We start from the raw sequence: 18,093 nt of genomic DNA, 5'->3' as shown, positions 1-18,093 counted from the left end.
GGATGGCTTGTTCCTTGAAGCGTGGCCCCTGAGGCTCCAGCCCTTTGTTGTCTGCAGTGATCAGTCAGAGGGGAGCTCTGCTCAAACTCTTTCTGCCCCAACTCTCTGCCGCTTTTGAAGCATTGCACTTTAATGCTTTTCTTCATCACACACAGTTGTGGCTTTGGCAACTGTTACACACATTTTTATGGCGCTGAAGAAGAGATTTCATATTTGGTTTTGTCAACAGCGAACGGACATTTACGTTTCCGCAGTGGTTTTTTGATTTATTTCTTTATTTTTGAGCCAAAAGTTTGTTTTACCTCAGTTTTTAAAAATGTAAAAGACAGAAAGACAAAAGAATATATTTTGTATTACATTTACATGTGATGTTCTTTCTCTTGATATGAGAGACTTAGAAAATGGTCATTGGTCACATTTGTTAATACTGCTATGATTGCTGCAACATAATTGTAGTACGCCTAATTCACAAATGTAAACTCACATTTATAAAATACGATCATACAAATACGAGTTTGGCTGGCTTGAGAAACTGAACGACACTTGGTCTAAATACACTAACAGCATCCAAAGTATTATCCTTCTTGTGTAATTCTGAAATATACCTGACCATTTTTGTTAGATGTTGGATAGGCTCAAATGTTTGCAATGGCTAACGTGTAATACTTAACCTCATGTAATGTAACTAACATTGTGCCTTGTAGTAACTATAGTAGGCTACTCGGCAACCATCCAAACATTTCATTCAGTGTCCTGCAAACAAAATATAATATTAGCATCTTCTCTTTTCAGCTGTTGTTGATTTTTTTTTTTTTTTTGTTTGCAGAATTGCTTTTTTTTGTAAGATTCTATATTTGTTTTGTTTTGTTGGTATTGAATTGGGTATTAAGAATCGTGTAATTCTGTTGATCCCAACTACTAAATTTCTGTTATGAAGACATCCCTACTCCCCACTTGATAGTCATCATGGTATCACATTTGGGCCGTTATTGTAAAGTGATTTATCTAAATGAACTGCATCTATATCCTCACAAGTCAACTCTAATAAACACAGCATAAAGACTTCACTGAATTTTCCCCAAATAGGTTTTTAAACAGTCTTCTATCTCCCATAGATTTCAATTTCTTCAGGTCTTTGAGTGCTTTATCTTATATTGTCTCACTAAGCAGTTAGTTAGCTTGTAATAAATAACTTGTTATATGTCTGTGCTGCAATTATTACATACTGTAAAAAGTCAGTCGGCACCATTGTCAGGGTTTGTTCAACATCAAAGGTTTGAGATTATAAGACTCTAGCAACTACATTTTTTTTCCTTTCTTTGCTTACACCCCGTGAGTTTTCTGTGGAGCCGTTTATTTCTAATAAATATATTTAGAACATGACATTTAAATAGTGCTTGTGCATTTGAATACCTTACCTAAAGCCATTTCTACTGTTATGACTATAAATGTAGTCACATCAGTAGTAGTCAATCTGTTCCTTTAAGTATCCAGCCCCCTCTTTCCTGCTTCATTCTAACAGTCCAAAATATGTAAGTTGATTACACCCCAGACCCTGCGGGCCTACAGCCAGACCAGCCACTGGAGACTGGAGACATGCATAGCATAACTGACATTTTTATCTCTTTAACCAGAATCTCTAGCTGAGGTAATTTAAGGTTCAGAAACCGCTGTTATCAACCTCAGGATTTCATTGAGGTCCGTTTAAAAATCCCGATGGTGAAGTCTGAACCGACCACTGGTTGAGTATGCGGAATTTTCTTTGGAGGAATTTGTGATGGTACTGTGTTTTTATAATAATTCTAAGCATGCATCCCATTATTATTACTAAGGGTCTAAGCCTGCCTTCCACTAAAGTAGACGTTAAGGTCTCTTTGCTGATTGCACACGTCAGCAGTGGTAACCATCCGGCACACTGATGGGTTTCAACCCAGCTGGATCCCAGCAAACTTAATGTTTCCTACCGCTGCGACAGATTACAAGTTTGGATCTACTTTTAAAGACAATATTGGATCACAAAGTATTTCCATAACTCAGTCCTACTGTTCTGTTCTGTTTGGAATAAATAAGCTGTGGAGACTGTGTGTTTGACCTGGAAAGGCTGCTAAGAAGCCCAAGAGCAGAAGGTCACTCTCACACTCTCGCACACACTTTTTTTCCTGTAGCCAGCAGTGGAAAGGCTTCCGGGGTAAACACCTAATTGCGCGCCTCTTTTCTGTTTTAAAGCTCTCACCGCCGACCTTGGTGCTGACTGATATTGAGTTATGTAATGGGCGAGGATGGCATGTTATTTTTAAATCTACAGAGAAAAGGGATTGTGTTTGAACAGAGCACATCGCCTATTGTGTATCAGTAAGGAAAAAAAACAACGTGTAATAGTCACCTTATGCAACACCCTTGACAGCGCGCACTGTAAGTGCTGATTTAAATATACACACAGGGGTATTTTTGATGATGCAGATCATGTTTCATAAGCGCTTACATATCCTAAAATATCACACTTTCCATTTAGATTGATCACAGAGCAGTGAGGAACCTCATTCATGATCAGTGGGTCACCATATTTATCTGTTCACTTCTCAGCAGTTTATGATGCATGGATGCTGTAAACACCTGATATAATTAGATAAATAAATACATTCAGTCATTACTCATTACATTGGTAAAGAGATGAAGGTACATACTAGAGATGGCACGATACCACTTTTTTATGTCCGATACCGATACCGATATCATAAATTTGGATATCTGCCGATACCGATATGAATCCGATATAGTGTTTTTTAATCAACAAAACTGTTTTTTAAAATATCTTGCTGCATTTTGCAAGTCTGCAAGTTCATACTCAAGTTTAAAACAACAACTACACTAAAGCTATTCTGTTATACCTGTATACAAAAAAAATATTTCATAGTTCAGCAATACTGATCAATCTAATAAACTTAGACCTACACCATCCTCCCTATTCTGGTATTTTAAAGAGTACTTAGCGTAAATATTAAGCAACCTAACTAATAGGGTTCCAACTCCCAGCAACAACAAACATAAATAAATAAAAAATAAGGAACCACCCCTCACGCGCCACCTCATGATGCTTAATCGACGTAATCAACCTTAATTTGATGCAGTGTGAAAAAAAATGCACAGAAATCAATTATTTTTCAAGAAATATTAAATAGATTCAACATCTTTCTTCAACAAAATTGCAGACTGCACAGATGGTACCTTCCCAAAGTAAAAAGTACTATAGCTTACTAGGGTATATATTAGACTTAATAGTCACTATATACAGTAATTGACTTCTATTCATTTTACATCAAATTAAAACTTTGGGTGTCAGATAATTATTTATTAAAAGCTCGACATTTTAAATGAGAATAAGAAAGAAAAGTATGTCTTTGTGCCCCCTTTTCCCTGTTCATGCCCTATCGGCCCCCCTGGCTAAACTTTGCTAGATCCGCCCCTGCACAGTTACCAGCGTCAGCTACGTAGAAAAAGATCCTGGTGTAGAAAGTAATATTAAATAAATTCTAACAACAGCTTATCAAGCTTAAACGTTCTGCTGTTGTTCAGCCGCTGGTTTCCTCTTTCTGGTGCAAAGTGGGCCAAAAACAAACAAGAGAGACGGACTCGCGACAGAAAAGCCGATCAGCTGATCATTTAAGCAGTTTCACGATTGAAGTAGCAGCAGGAGAGGCAGTCGCTTGTTAAGCTTAACGTGGGAATGCTTTACAAACATTCAGAGATGGACTTACACACTTGCTTTACTTCTCTCGGGGATAACTTTGTCGGAGATGAAATGCCAGGTTGCTAGCGAAGCTCCACATGCTATCCAGACCACCGACAGGTCCGGCATGCCACAGCCGCTCTATCACGTGATGCATACTGCTCCGACTGCTAACGTTCTGAGGTGAGTTACTGCGTGTTGCAAGTTTTGTGAGGTGCTTTCGTGATATTTAATGGATCGGATTACATTTTTTATTTTTCTCCGATATCCGATCCAGTAATTTAGGTCAGTATCGGACCGATACCGATACGTAATATCGGATCGGTCCATCTCTAGTACATACATAGCAACTTTTTGCATCTGTTATCGGGCCACTTCTCATTTGTTTGTCTATGTTTTAGAGTTGTGTTTAAAAGTATAATCATGGGAAGGAAGATTCAGAGCAAAATGTTAAATCCCCAACCAGTTGTTGAGTGGTTGCTGGTAGCTGGTAGATGAATTTGATTGCAAAGAGGTACAGTGCTGCACCAAAAATCTCCTTGCAGTTGCTCTGGTTGCTAGACTGATTGATGCGGTTGTGACACCAGTTTGTCTACAAACGCTAACCAACCACCAAGTGGTAAGTAAACTTAAAAAACTGCAACACAAACCAGAACTGCCACCCTGTTTGCAACCAATTTCACCCAGTGACACCCAGCAACCACTTGCAAACCGTCTGGCAAAAACTGTTTTTTTCCTGACAACCAGAGGTTACCGGGAGATCACTGGCCAGTCTCCAGACCTGTGTAATTGAGCCTTCATATGATACGCTGTGTTAGCCTTGTTCAGTTAGTGCACTGAACAAGGCTAACACAGTACAGTGCATGACTTACTTTCTTAAATTCCAACATTGCCTTTTCATCCTCAGTTTAAAGTTGGCATGGGTTAAGCGCCTGAGCCATTTGCATTATTAAAATGTAACTGTGTTTTTTTTTTTTTCATGCATTACAGATAGAGAAAGGGCAGATGATAGAGTGACTGATGGTCTGTGAAGAGTGCTGACTGCAGCATTGTGCAGACAGATAACGATATGGGCAATTAAAACAATTTATCATTATACACAAAACAATAGTGTACAAGTGAGTTTCAATTACGCCAGAGTTTAAGAAACTTTTAGTTAACATAAATATTTGACCTTTCCCATTTTGAGCTTAAAAAAATGATATAAATAAACTTTTTAATACTAACTAAGCTCAATTTGTAATAATTTCTTCCTTTGTGTCACAGTAACCCTGTTAATTTAAATAATAGTGGGCACTTACTTACAGTTACTCATATTAAAATGAGAATACTGGTTATTAAATGTATTTGCATAAGGCTTTAGTGGTGACCTTTTCTCGATAGCTTGAGATTTGCCCCATAAGACTTTATTAATAAATTGAGCAGAGCATCACTCTGCACTCTCTTATCTGCATGTGGGTTGTCAGTCATCCAGGTCATGGCACTGCCTGTATCACTGAGAGGTGTGAACAGGGCAACCTCCAAGAGGAGAAGCCCACTATGGGTTAAATACCTGGGGCTCTATCAGTTTTTAAAATTAATGAAATGTGAACCTAAAAAATAAGCCGACTTGCCTCCATTTCAGTCGCATAAGACTCTTATCTGTGTCAACACGCCGATAATCAAAAACCCCAATGCACAATGGTGTCACTGCTCACTTTCTTCACATAAAGGGAATAAATAAAGCCTGAGAAAATAAACTGTAAGCATAATGGAACAAACATAAAACAGTCATGAAAACAGAACAGGCATAATTATGAACTGCAAGCTCTGAGCTTCCTTGACATGCACGCTGCAATATTAATAGATAAGTGCAGACTCTAGCAGACAAACATCTTCTTCCTGTCTTTCTTGATCATATTAAGTGCAGTAAGTGCTTGCATGCATATTTTTTTCAGCCTGACTGTGTTTAGATAAAAGAGCTGAATGCTTTCCTGACTACACATTACTGACACAAGACATCCATCCATCCATCCATTTCCTTCCACTTATGCGGTCCAGGGTTGCAGGAAGGCTGGAGACTATTCCAGCTGTTCTATCAAGGCAGAGTACACCCTGGACTTATCACTCATCTATCACAGGACCAAGATGCACACACTTAGACTGAATTAGGAAAAAACAAACAAACAAACAAAAACCACTTTTAATTGGTATTTAGATTATTTGGGTTTACAGTACACCTGTCTGGTGTGCTGCACACACAGGTTTAGTCAATTGCCCCTGAACCTGTGTGCTATTACTACTGTCAGACAAGCAAGGAGTCAGCAGCACATTAGCGTGTGCAACGATGTTCCAGTCATTGTTATTCATAAGATAATAAGTGGATACTTGCACAAAACTTGGCAGTGAAACTCAGCTAAAACACTGTATTTACATTTGACATTTTCTGCATTAAAATACGCCCAGTTGCGTTTGGACCAATTAAGGAGCTGCTGTCGAAAATTTTGTTCCTATTAATTTTGCTTCTGTGGTTTTGCAGACTGTTGCTGTTTCTGCTTCTGCTTCTTTTTCTGGCGGGTCACTTTAGGGGTCACCACCACAGCAGATCGTCTGTCTCCGTCTCATCTCCACCCTCAATATTCTCTGTGGTCTAATCGGTTGATGACACACTGCTTTAAAAGCGTCATTTGTAGAAAAATAATGACGACTATATTTTTGTGTTCTAATAACATTACTTTGATTGACGCTGTCATCGCGTAACTGTAGATTATTGTTTATCTTGATGGTTTACAGACCTAGCATATGCATGCATGGAGCATTGTTAATGATGATAAGGACTGGCAAGATGTAATTCATTTCTTTGTCCAGTAAGAATGGTCTACTGGTGCACGATAACTCCATTACAGGTTATCTCTCTTTGCATTTTATCTAGTTTAGAGTCTAAAGCAGGAAGTCTCTTTCTCAGTGCCCCGTTCAAACCCCAGGACTTTCCTCTTTTCTTTTTCTTTTTTTTTTTTTTGCAGGCTAATAGCTTGTGTTCATTTACGGCTGTAGTTTGATCATGCAAGTGAAACGTGTTACTCTTCTTAAGTGGAATAAGTGTGGATGTGGCTTTGAATAATAGATGAACCCCCGAAGTGTTATGGAATTATCTTGGCCTGACAACCTCCTCTGCAAGCACAATGTGGGAATGTGCCGATTCATTTTATGTTTAAAAAAGAGAAAGTCTGTGAATAAGAAAAGAAGCTTTTGAAACACCAGTCAATTGGATGACGTCAGCACCTCCCTGACTTTATTTAAAACCTGCATTTGCTTTAAATTTTCAGTTAACGCTTTGATCTACAACCATGTAGAAAGAAGTGCATCCACAAGCTCACATTCCTCGCAAACAGTGGTTATCTAGGCCATGGTCATAGAGCTGCTGACTGATATCCAGCTCCTGAATTTTATAAACAGTAACACTTGTTTTGAATATTTGCCCATGTGTTGTTGTTAATCAACATCTTGCTGCTATGTATGTGAAAACTTCTGTTTACTTTTCAGAAATAGGTCAGCATAGCTGGTAAATGAAACAATCAGCTTTAAATTATTAGTATTCTAATATGCCAAATTCTTTGTTTTTCCGCTGAGTAATAGCTGATTTTAAGCTCTCACAGTACTCTGCAAAAGTCTAGTCCATAGTTCTCCAGGCTTCATGAAGGACAGTCAAAGCTTTTCTTTGGATGCTGGCTGCTTTTTGTTCTGTTCTCCATTCTGATGATCCCACACTGCTTAAATAATGTTGAGGTCAGGGCTCTGGGGAGACCAATCCATGACCGATAGTGTTTCAGTGTGTGTTTTTATATCCAGCTATGCTTTTTCTGCAGTCTCTGTGTGTTTGGGATCATTGTCATGCATGTAAACTCTTCATCACCTCCATATATACCAGTGACAATTTGAATCAGACAGTTCAAACTTGGTTTCATTACTCCATAAGACTTGTTGCTGTTGATTTTCAGTTCAGTTCTTGTGTAATTTAGCATACCTCATCATTTTCTGCCTGTTTCCCTTCTTTGACAGTCACCCTTCCCCTGACACTATTTCTGATGAGGCTTCAGTGCACAGATCAACTGAAGGGCCACATGTATCCGGTGTCAGGTCTTCACTGGATTTTCCCCTATTTTTTAATTTTCAGCTACTGTTAAGATAAGATAAGATAAGATAGAACTTTATTAATCCCTCGGGTGGGTTCCTCTGGGAAATTCGACTTCCAAAAAAAGCACAGCAACGACCGAAGTTACAGTTACAGAACTGTTATATATATATATACACACACACACACACACACACACACACACACACACACACACACACACACACACACACACACACATATATAAATACAGAGACAAATATAAATAAAATATACAAAGGGGATAAATAGAATAAATAGGAATAAAAAATAAAAATACAAGTGAATTGCACATTTCAAGTATTGAGTCTATTGCACTGTTGACTATTTACAAAAAGTATTGCACAAGGTATTGTACAGTGAGGTGCAGAGGCACTGCAGCTTAGTTGTTCCCCCCTCCTTTGTCCTCCTGTTTCCCCTCCCTCTCCCCTCCAGAGAGGAGTTAAACAGTTTGATGGCGTGTGGGACAAAGGAGTTTTTAAGTCTGTTAGTTCTTGTCTTGGGGAGAAGCAACCTGTCACTGAACAGACTCTTCTGATTGTTTATGGCCGTGTGCAGAGGATGCCCAGCATTGTCCATAATGTCCATCAGTTTCTTTAATGTCCTTTTCTCTGCCACTGTCACCAGAGTGTCCAGCTTCATGCCGACCACAGAGCTAGCCCTCCTGATCAGTTTCTCCAGCCTGGATGAGTCCTTCTTTGCTGTGCTGCTCCCCCAGCACACCACAGCATAGAAAAGTACTCCAGCAACCACTGACTGGTAAAACATCCTCAGGAGCTTCCTGCAGATGTTAAAAGACCTCAGCCTCCTGAGGAAGTACAGTCGGCTTTGGGCTTTTTTATACAGGTGCTCTGTGTTGCATGACCAGTCCAGTTTATTGTCCACCCACAGCCCGAGGTACTTGTACTTGTTGACCACCTCCACCTCCTCCCCCTCTATCTGAACTGGCAGTGGACCTTCTCTGGACCTCCCGAAGTCCACAACCAGTTCCTTAGTCTTTGAGGTGTTGAGTTGCAGGTGGTTTGTGTGACTCCATGCGACAAAGTTCCTCACCAGACTTCTGTACTCCTCTTCCTGATCATCCCAGATACACCCCATGATGGCTGTGTCATCTGCAAACTTCTGAATATGGCATAATTCAGAGTTGTAGCAGAAGTCAGAGGTGTACAGGGTGAAGAGAAGAGGGGACAGAACAGTTCCCTGTGGTGCTCCTGTGCTGCTGACCACTGTGTCAGACGTGATGTCCTTCAGCCTGACGTACTGTGGTCTGTCGGTGAGGTAGTCGGAGATCCAAGCCACCAGGCAGGGGTCCACCTCCATCCTGTTCAGTTTTTCCTGAAGCATACAGGGCCGGATGGTATTAAAGGCACTGGAAAAGTCAAGAAACAGGATCCTGACCGTGCCTTTTCCCCCATCCAGGTGTGAGTGGGCTCTGTGTAGGAGGTACAGGATGGCATCCTCCACTCCGACACCCACCTTGTATGCAAACTGTAGTGGGTCCTGGGCATGTTGTACCTGTGGTCGGAGGAGGTTGAGGAAGAGCCGCTCTAGAGTCTTCATAAGATGTGACGTCAGTGCCACCGGTCGGAAGTCATTCAGCTCATTGGGCCGGTTCTTTTTGGGGACCGGGACGATGCAGGATGTCTTCCATAGGGCGGGCACTCTCCCCAGTCGCAGACTGAGGTTGAAGACTCGTTGTAGCGGCTCCCCAAGTTCAGCAGCACACGCCTTAAGCATCCTAGGACACACCTTGTCTGGGCCTGCTGCCTTTCTGGGGCGAAGCTTCCTCAGTTGCCTCCTGACCTGATCCACTGTGACACTGGGAGATGTTTGGGAGGAGGGGAGGGGGGGAGATGTCTTGCTGCTGAGAGAGGGATTGGAGGAGGGGGGTGTCATGGTGTCAGGAAGGGGGGGAAGTGAGGGAGGCAGGAGAGTGGGGAGAGGACTCTGTAGTGAAGGTGAGGGTGAGGGTGGGGGGGTTGTGGGCTGGTCAAACCTGTTGAAGAAGTTGTTGAGTTCGTTTGCCTTCTCCACAGTCCCCCCCACTGTGCTTTTCTTGGTGTTGTGGCCTGTGATGGTTTTCACACCATTCCAGACCTCCCTCATATTGTTCCTCTCCAACTTCTGCTCCACCTTCCTCCTGTAGGTGTCCTTTGCTTCCCTCAGGCAGCGTTTCACCTCCCGCTGTGCTGCTTTCATCTCCTCCTTCACTTTGCTCCTGAAAGCCTTCTTCTTCATGTTGAGGACAGCTTTGACTTCCTGTGTTACCCACGGTTTGTTATTAGGATAACACCGTACCGTCTTAGCAGGGGCGACTGTGTCCACACAAAAGTTGAGGTAGTCTGTAAGACAGTGTGTCGCCCCCTCTATGTCCTCACCATGTGGGCTCAGGAGCACATCCCAGTCTGTGGTGTCATAGCAGTCTCTCAGAGCATCCTCCTTTTCTGGGGTCCATCTCCGGATGGAGCGCGTTGTGACAGGCTGCCTTTGGACGAGGGGTGTGTATTGTGGCTGTAGGTAAACCAGGTTGTGGTCTGACTTCCCTAGTGGGGGGAGGGGGGTGGCTCTGTATGCATCTCTCACATTAGCATACAGTAGGTCAATTGTCCTGTTGCTCCTTGTGGGACAATTCACAAACTGGTGAAAAGCAGCCAGAGTAGAATCCAGTGTGGCATGGTTAAAGTCTCCAGATATAATAATGAAAGCCTCGGGGTTTTGTGTCTGAAGTCTTGCTGTGACTGTGTGTATTTTCGTCTGGTATAAACAGTTATTTATAGTTACTTCTTCTTTTGTCCTCTGTTTGTCCAGCTTCCTCAAAATTATTGAGGGCGCTCGGCAAACCATCCAAAAAACATACAAGTTTTTTAAGTGTACAAGCTTTTTAATAATAATAGGGAATCACCTTTTTGGTGTTAAAATACTATTTTATGCCTGTGAAACATTGTTATTTTTGAGACTGTTAGTAAATTCAGGTAAAAAAGTGGGGGGAAAATAAATGTATGTGATAGGCTGCTAGTTACAAAAGTCCCCAAAGATAGACACAAAACTAGCTCATCCCGTGGAGTTATGTGCTCTGATGTGCTTCAGTGTTAAGTGGCTTAATTTAAAAGACAAACAAAAAAAAAACAACCTCACAACATTAAACTGACAATGCTCTGGTAGGAAAGTGAGTAAAAAAGGCTTTTTGAAAGTCTGCAGAACTATTGCTCAAGACCACTTTTTAAAAAACCAGCTAAGGCTGAATGGCCCAAGACTAGAGCCACAAACAGAGGAGACTGCTTCAGTCAGTCTGCTGCTTTTGGATAAACTCGACACATTTCAGATCTAACACAGAGATCATAAAATCAACTAACCAAAAAAAAAAAAATGTATGTGTAAACATTGCAGCAGGTCAATCAAGAGTTTTGAGTATCGACCCCCTCGTCACTTACATGCTTAAATTTTGGGTGGTACCATTTAGCGCCTTTTCTGTTCTGTTAACGAGGAACATTTACGGGCGGCTTAAATTCTTGTTCATCATTACGTAAACGTCTCAAAACACTTGCACAAAATAGTTTACTGAAATGCTGTCTGTCCACATGCTCAGAAAGGTCCGAGCATAAATATTTCCACCTCGTTGTGGTTTTTTTTCTTTCTTTTTTTCTTCCTTTTTTTTGAGGTTGTGTAGGTTTGGACTTTTTGTTCCATTTTGGAAGAGAGATTTGCATATTAACTGCATTTGTGGAAATATGCCAAAATGAGCTCGTTAGAGTTTGACTTCAGATCATAAGACTTTTAACTCTGAAAGAATGGGGTGGTGTAATTTCTTCAGTAGTGTTGTGCAGTTTTTGAGTTTTAGTCAGCAGATGGTGACATGGAAGAAATGTCACGTTCGCCAACCTCGACAGATATGTCGTAGCATCCTGGATGAATCATGAGGGCTTAAAGCGACTACAAAGTCAGGACATTCAAGGAGGATTTTAGATAGTTTGGACAGATTAATAAAGCTCTGGCGTGCTTCTCTCTTTGCTAGCTTTCGTCCCTCTGTCACAGTTTGCTGACAGTCGGAGTATATCCCAGATATTCTTAGCTCTATAGCCAGGACATAGGTCCTCTAAATATTTTCACTTCCTCAGGTCAGGATAGTTTCCAAGTTAGGCTCTGACGGCACGGCCGATCACATGACCGCTCATTTCGCATGCAGGCCTGTCATCTTGGTCATATTTCCATGTCTTGGAACATGAAAGACTTAAATGAGGATATGATATATTTCAATTGGCATGTTTTGTTTTCACCGCTGTGGCTGAGCTGAAATGTTTTCCCGCTTGGGCGCTCGCCTTTCGGAGGCTCCCTGGAAGAACCGAGAGTCCCGACTGTTTGTATTTATGGGGCTGACTCTAACCAAAGTTGACCTCAGCCTGGGTGGAGCAAACATCTGTTTTTTGTATGTGTCGCTTGCACAGATGGCCTGTTGAGCTCTCAGCTGGAGATGAAGATGTCATCGTCTTGCACAAGCTGTAAATGTTTAATTTAGGCGTTTGGCCTGATGATCAGCGATCTTTTGTGACAGTATAAAACATCTGAGTCACTCTGTTGTTGCAGACTGTGGTAATTAGGGGGAGCGAGAGGTGGAAGTGAAAGTGTGAGCTGCACTGGTTGATGATATCTGAATCCATACATGAATTCATCGTTACTCTCAGCCCATGTTTTAATGCCAACATTTTAGATGCAGCAGCAGCTTGGCTCTTGAACAAGGGCGAACCTTGCTCTTTATTTTTGGCGTGCTAAATGTCACTGATAGGTTAGCTGTCTACTCTGACATATACACACAGAATAAGTCTTGGGCTTAATTTGTTGTGCTTGTAGATGGCTATTAAGGCTTCAACAGTTTAGACTAACACAGTGGAGCTGGAGTAGGGGGGCACTGATGGCATATTCATAAGCTATAATTACCCTTAAGTAATCCTGTCACCTCACTGAGTGTGTTTTTAATTCCTAGGCTTGAAACAGATGCATTGTTTGTCTTTCCTTGCATGTGAGCTTTAAGTTTTCTCGGCTGTTGTCGTCTTATCTTTGAATTTACCGTTTTTTTTTCTTTAACAGACAGACCTGTTTCCTCCTCACTCGAAAAACGCCTACTTCCTCTACTTCCTCCTTCTGTCTCAGCACTCTGTCGGTTGTTCTTTTGCCTCAGGCGAAGCACTGCACAGACCGTGGTGAACTTTTTGTTTGTGGCTTGTGATGCTGAAGTCACTTTACTTGGAGGCAGATTGTCACACCGAAGTCGCCCTCTCCATCCTGTTATTGTAGTCGCATGCACAAGAAGCAGGTTGATTGGGAAGAAAGCTAAGAGTACTGGTGGATGTCTTGCGGGTGAGTCCTCAAGTCTTCAGTACTTTTCACTCTTTAAAAGGCTACACAGGATGCAGTAGGCCTCAGGGTGTGGCTCCGTGTGCTCCCCTGCCTCCTTTAATCTCCAGTGTGCCACCTCCTTAAGCACGGCCATTGTGCGGTAGGATGTTTGCCGTCTGGAGTGGTAAAAGTCTTGGTATGTCTGTTCCAAGAACAGGGAACTTTCGTGGGTTTTCCTCCAGCAAACCAAAGAAGAATTGCGCTGTCAAAGAACGGACGAGTTTAAAGACAGCTGAGCCTTGTGGCCTCGTAATTTGGTGGGATGGAAATGTGGTGTCAGTAGTTTATGATTTTGGATTGGCTAAAGAAAGTGTATGCTTACACAGCTGATAAATCTGCTGCATTGGAAAGTAATTACTTGGCAATATGAATGTTCCCTCACGATAAACATTAAGGATTAGTTTTGTGCTTTGGGGCCTAATTTTGCCTTAGATTTTTTTTCTATTTCTCTGTCTCTGTTTTTTTTTGTCTCCTCATCACTAATAATTTCCGTGTTTTTATTACTTGGTTTTACAGAATATCATCCAAGTACCTCTAATTGTTTCTGATTCACCTGTTTACCTTAATTTGCCACCTTGCTCTGCTCCGAGCGCTATACTTAGGCTATGTTTGTTCTGTGTTTGGTGGTGCATCATAGCTCCATGCTCATTTCTTTTCTTGTGTGTGTAGATTTATGTTTAAAAAAACACAGAGATGGTATATTGAGTGGCACATGTAAACTCATAAATGCAAAAGTCAGCTTGGTGTTAGCGGCATAACTGCCTTGAAAGAGATTGGCTGGCTGCTGCTGAGAGTTGCTACGAGCAGCTGGTAGCGACCTTTGACAGGATATCCTGCTAGTGTTGTGTGAGCGAAGGCGGTTTGTGACACAGAGGCCCGCTGAGAGGCACATGGGTCGCACAGAGACTTTAGAAATTTTAGAAAATGGTCTATTACATAATAAAAATATTTTTAAAAAATGACTTGGCTAGATTGTTTTCTTTGTCTTGCTGGTATGCGAAGTCCCTCAGAACGTGACGCTTCCTGTTTGTTTGAATCTTGATGCCACATTTCTCAACCCTTTCCCTAGCTTTACCCTTTATGTCTTTGTCCTTTATTTGAAGCCTTTTTCTCAGCCCTTTGTCTTCCAATCAGTGGTTTTTCCTGTCGACTGGGTGTTAGGTATACGTGTGTTGTGGAAGAATGGGAAAACAACTAAATAAGCATGAAGATTTTAAGATTAAGTGTACTCTTGCTGTTATGCCTTTCATGGCTCTTGGGACTGTGCTCTGTTTTGTGTTGACACTCTATTCATCAGTGATTCCCAGCCAGGCGAGTTTTCTTTTTTTTTCCAACCTCCTAAATGGTTGAAGTGTTTAATTTATGCCAGCAGTAATAGTGCAAAGGTAACTGAGCTGTAATAACTACTATTATGCACACTTCTGTATCGTTAATTCAATCATATCAAGTTAAAGTAACATATTTGGAACATGAAGCGTCAGATGGTGTTCATAGTTGATTTACCTTAACTACAGGGTGTGTTTTGTATGTACGCTCACAATAAGTGTAACGTGAACATCTACTGTGTGTAGATGTCTAAAGGTGTCACCTTTAGAGCGACAATAACTCTAGGTCCTCTGCAGCACGACTGTGGCCTTTTGTCTCAACTCAAATAAAAGATGGTGGTCTATTTGAAGACACGCACACACACACACACACACACACACACACACACACACGCGCGCACACACACACACGCACACATATATACACAGACACTAACCCCTGCAGCTAGGCGGGCCCTTTGTAGAGGCATCAGATGAAGAGCTTGAAGGGGTTCTTTTGAAATCCAGCCAGCACACAGACTAATACAGACACACCCACACAAAGACAAAGTTACTGATCTCTCCATATACAATTCTTGAAGCTCTCATGCGAAAGCAATAAACATGAAACCTCTCCCACACTAATAGTTCACATGATACCGTGAAACCTTGTGGTGCAGACACACTTCAGGCACACAAGAGCTTGGGTGACCAGATGTGTTATGATAGGATTTTTTTACATTTACATTGCGTTTTGCTTGGTCTTTGTGGATATAGGGGGATAAAAAGGTCTTGTTAGTACTTGCACGTTTTGGTTTTCTTGAAGCATAATTAATACTGTTCAGCATGTGCAGGTAAGCCCTGATTCAGACCGCTCCAATCAGTCCCTTTCTGCTCTTTTGTATGATGAAGGTGAGCGCAGTAAAGACCACGATGATATTATATGTCACGTACCAGCTATTTGCTGATAAGTTTAATAAATCGCAATCGGTCAAGCCCCACCCACCTGCTGTTCAAGCCTTCTTTTGACAAGGGTCAGCCAATCAGAATAAATGTGGCTGAAAGGTAGCGGGTATGGCTCTCGAACCAGGAGCTGGTCAGACGATAAGTGATGTGCTGTGCCAAGGCCTAGCGAAAGAAATGGGGACTTCTTTGAACTCTAGTAGAACCACAGAATGATAACAGATCTCCATTATGTAAGTTGTAAGAGGTTGAAATTATAATGATGAGCTTGTTACAAACTTGTTACAATCATGACAAGTAAGATGAGTCAAATAGAGAGTTGTCTTGGAGAGTGGAGAAATTTGGCTACATTTTTTACAACTTTAAATTATTTCTTTTTTAAAAAAAGAAAAAGGTAAATGCATTAATTATTAAACTGTGTATTTAACCAGACTTTAATAACCAAATAAAAACTATGTAAAAGTGTTACCCGATCAGACTGTGTAATGCAGGGATGGGGGCTTATTTTCCTAGGGTTCGGCCCTCCACAACAGTCCCAGTTTCTAATGTGCCCAGTCCTGATCCTGGGTGAGGGTGTTTGCACATAACAGCCTCCTCAGGTCGTGCTGCTTTAAATGCCACTTAAATGTCCGAGTTTGAGAGCGACACTGAGGTAAATGTGTTAAAGGCGTCTGACGTTCATCAAGTGCTGCTAGGCGACACATCACGGTGTTTAAAAAGTGCCGTCTCATGGTCTCTGTCACAACATTGACGCTCTCACAGAAAGTTTCTTGGTGGAGCAGCCCAGTCTCACCATACTCTAGCACAAGTCATCCTGCGGTCTGATACGTCCATATAATGCGATAATAACCCTTGTCTTTCTATTTTTAACCCTCTGTTTCTCCTTTTCTTTTGTTCTACTTTCTCAGATGTCTATAATGTGCTGATTTACTTTCTTTTTTGCTTTATTTCTGTTTTTTATTACATTTTCTCTGGCTTTCTATTTATTATCAGTACCCTTCATTTTAACTTTCTCTGACACGCTGTCGGCCCCGCTTTCATTTACGTTGCTTCTCGTAGCCTTCCTACCTCTGTTCCTACTCATGTTCCCTTGCCTTCACCTTCACCCTCCCCTCGTCCCTCCACAGATTGTGGGACCCTCCTATTACACATCATGAATTATTGAGGTGAAACCTAGTATTGCCTAACAAAACACAAGATTTCTCTCCCCTCTGTTTCCTCTGCTGTCATCATCTCTCTTCTCTTTACTGATGGCTTTGTTCCTTAATTTCTACCTCTGGCAGGTGACAGAATCACACAATAATAAACTGTTTAATGGACTATATGATTAAATTAAACTTATAAATGGAAAGATGCATAAATTGTACTTTGATAATTTCACAGTCTCAGTCTTTTTTTTTGTATTTGTCATTTATTTGGGTTTAAATAATGTTCAAAAGCAAAACAGTCATAATCCTTTTCTCTGATTTTTTTACTTAAATCAAATAATATTCTCTCTCTAAAGAAAACTGGTACCCTCTCCAAAATTCCAGTATCAACAAGGCTCTAGCTTCTTCTGTTTATATGTAATCATGGGGAAGATAGATACTGTAACCCAGCACTAAATGCCTCCTGGTAACAGCAGGTGGGCGAGTGTATAAGGACAGATTAATTGCACACATGTACTTTCAAAGCTTACAATAACTTTGGGCTTGACTCTGGAACAGTTAGACTGCGGGTTCATTGTATAAGAGTCATGGTGCTGAATACAACGTGTAAATATGAAGATTGCACCAAGAGAATTAAAAAGAGAGCATCCAATAAGGCTTTTCTGGTCCTCGACTTACAGTACCATGTCAAATTCTGACCCTACATTCTGAATGTTGTGACAGAAACCCAGACTCAGACCGGTCAGTATATTTTTTTTCATCTTCTGTTGTCCAATTTTGATGAGCTTGTGCAAATTTCCCAGTTTTTCTTTGTTCTTAAACACTGCTCTCAGCTGACAGCAGGGGCACCCGGTGTGGTTTCTGTCCTGCAGCCCGTCTGCTTCAAGATTTGACGTTGTGCGTTCAGAGATGCTCTTCTGCATACCTTCAGTGGTTATTTGAGCAACTGTAGCTCAAAGATGTCTGGCCACTCTCCTTTGGCAGCAACTATCCAGAAAACTGCGGCTCAGTAGATAACAAAGCCAATCTGAGCCATGAGCTTCCGAAATATAAGCAGTATATTAAGCAGTATATTAAATGCCCGACCAGAGAGGAGAGGACATTAGACCACTGCTACAGCACGATCAGCGGGGCCTATCGCGCGGTGCCCCGCGCTTCACTCGGACTTTCTGACCACGTCATGATCCACCTAATCCCCGCGTACAGACAGAGGCTGAAGCTCTCCAAACCTGTCGTGAGGACAAAAAAACTGTGGAGCAACGAGGCTGTGGAGGAGCTTCGCACGTGTTTGGAGTCTACAGACTGGGACACAATGAAGGCTGCTTCTAACAGCTTGGACGAGTTTACGGACACTGTCACCTCCTATATCCACTTCTGTGAGGACAGCATTGTGCCATCACGCACCAGGGT

At 41.6% G+C, this 18,093-nt stretch overlaps 1 protein-coding gene across 5 annotated transcripts in view; it reads left to right on the top strand.

Moving 5' to 3' along the window:
* Nucleotides 1-18,093, top strand: part of elmo1 (engulfment and cell motility 1 (ced-12 homolog, C. elegans)) — a 105,675-nt gene that overhangs the window by 19,192 nt on the left and 68,390 nt on the right. The window contains exon 1 of one of the 5 annotated variants that reach the window (XM_085445138.1): nt 13,042-13,229. The exons of the other annotated variants lie outside the window; for them this stretch is intronic. The gene's annotated coding sequence lies outside the window, so the exon portion shown is untranslated. Of the gene's footprint in view, nt 1-13,041; nt 13,230-18,093 lie in introns of those variants that run through there. 5 annotated transcript variants of the gene reach the window in all.

The sequence above is a fragment of the Copadichromis virginalis genome, linkage group LG22 (assembly GCF_057382275.1).
Source record: "Copadichromis virginalis isolate Kocher_CV1m ecotype Utaka linkage group LG22, C_Virginalis_male_GT1.1, whole genome shotgun sequence".
NCBI lineage: Eukaryota > Metazoa > Chordata > Actinopteri > Cichliformes > Cichlidae > Copadichromis > Copadichromis virginalis.
This window is presented reverse-complemented; position numbering and strand designations above follow the sequence as displayed.